We start from the raw sequence: 2,287 nt of genomic DNA, 5'->3' as shown, positions 1-2,287 counted from the left end.
TGATCACAAACTCCTGACCTCAGATGGTCTGCTCGCCTTGGCCTCCCAAAGTGCTGGGATTACAGGCATGAGCCACTGTGCCTGGTCTATTAACATTAATATTGAGAACAAAGACGCTAATAAGTTGTTCTGAAGAGGCGGAAGAATGTTAGGGCTGAGCATAAGAACTCTGAAGTTAGTCTGTGCTTGAATTTCAGCCTAATTGTTATATAATATAGAGCAAATTACTTATCCTCTATGTGCTTATGTTTCCTTAAAGGGAAATAATTATTTGCCACATGAAGTTATGAGTACTACACATATAAAGTTCTTAGAATAATTTTTAGAATATAGTAAATGCTCAATAATTAGCTATTAACTAGTTGGCATGTAATTTTGGAATTTATCTAAATGTGTACTACTATACGGAAGAATAATCACAAAATCTAGAGAATTTACAACTGTCATTTTAGTTATTTTTTCAAGTTTTATTCTACTACAACAATGACCGTTCACTGAAGAAATCTAGCAGATCAGAAGGAGGTACCAAGATGGCTGAAGGAACAGCTCCAGTCTGCAGCTCCCAGTGTGAGTGACACAGAAGTCCGGTGATTTCTGCATTTCCATCTGAGGTACCAGGTTCATCTCACTGGGGCTTTTCAGACAGCGGGTGCAGCCCATGGAGCAGGGTGTGGCATCGCCTCACCCAGGAAGTGCAAGGGGTCGGGGAATTCCCTTTCCTAGCAAAGGGAAGCTGTCACAGACGGTGCCTGAAAAATCAGGTCACTCCCACACTAATACTGTGCTTTTCCAATGGCCTTAGCAAATGGCACACCAGGAGGTTATAGCCTGTGCCTGACTCAGAGGGTCCCATGCCCACGGAGCCTCGCTCACTGCTAGCACAGCAGTCTGAGATCAAACTGCAAGGTGGTAGTGAGGCTGGGGGCGGGGCGACCACCATTGCTGAGGCTTGAGTAGGTAAACAAAGTGGCCGGGAAGCTTGAACTGGGTGGAGCCCACCGCAGCTCAAGGAGGCCTGCCTGCTGCCATAGACTCCACCTCTGGGGGCAGGGCATAGCTGAACAAAAGGCAGCAGAAACCTCTGCAGACTTAAACATCCCTGACTGACAGCTTTGAAGACAGTAGTGGTTCTTCCAGCACAGAGTTTGAGATCTAAGAACAGACAGATGCCTCCTCAAGTGGGTCCTGGATCCAAGAGTAGCCTAACTGGGAGATACCTCCCAGTAGGGGCCTACTGACACCTCATACAGTCGGGGGCCCCTGTGAGACAAAGCTTCCAGAGGAAGGATCAGGTAACAACATTTTCCGTTCTGCAATATTTGCTGTTCTGCAGCCTCTGCTGGTGATACCCAGGCAAATAGTGTCTGGAATGGACCTCCAGCCAACTCCAACACACCTGCAACTGAGGGCCCTGACTGTTAGAAGGAAAACTAACAAACAGAAAGGACATTCACACCAAAATCCCATCTGTATGTCACCATCAGAGAAACCAGAGCACAAAAGCTGAACATTCTAAAAATCGGAGCACCTCTTCTCCTCCAAAGGAACACAGCACCTTGCCAGCAATGAAACAAAGCTGGACAGAGAATGACTTTGACAAGTTGAGAGAAGAAGGCTTCAGACAATTGGTAATAACAAACTTCTCCAAGTTAAAGGAGGCTGTTTGAACACATTGCAAAGAAGCTAATAAGCTTGAAAAAAGATTAGATGAATGGCTAACTAGAATAAACAGTGTAGAGAAGTCCTTAAGTGAGCTGACGGAGCCAAAAACCATGGCACGAGAACTACGTGACACAAGCACAAGATTCAGTAGCCGATTTGATCAAGTGGAAGAAAGGGTATCGGTGATTGAAGATCAAATGAATGAAATGAAGCAAGAAGAGAAGTTTAGAGAAAAAAGAGTAAAAAGAAACAAACAAAGCCACCAAGAAATATGGAACTATGTGAAAAGAGCAAATCTACGTCTGATTGGTGTACCTGAAAGTGACCAGGAGAATGGAACCAAGTTGGAAAACACTCTGCAGGATATTATCCAGAAGAACTTCCCCAACCTAGTGAGGCAGGCCAACATTCAAATTCAGGAAACACAGAGAATGCAACAAAGATACTCCTCGAGAAGAGCAACCCCAAGACACATCATTGTCAGATTCACCAAAGTTGAAATTAAGGAAAAAATGTTTAGGGCAGCCGTAGAGAAAGGTTCGGTTACTCACAAAGGGAAACTCAAAAGACTAACAGCAGATCTCTTGGCAGAAACTCTACAAGCCAGAGGAGAATGGGGGCCAAT

The sequence above is a fragment of the Rhinopithecus bieti genome, unplaced genomic scaffold, assembly GCF_001698545.2.
Source record: "Rhinopithecus bieti isolate Rb0 unplaced genomic scaffold, ASM169854v2 scaffold_13709, whole genome shotgun sequence".
Classification (NCBI taxonomy): domain Eukaryota; kingdom Metazoa; phylum Chordata; class Mammalia; order Primates; family Cercopithecidae; genus Rhinopithecus; species Rhinopithecus bieti.
The sequence above is the reverse complement of the archived record's forward strand: the minus strand, read 5'-3'. Positions refer to the sequence as shown.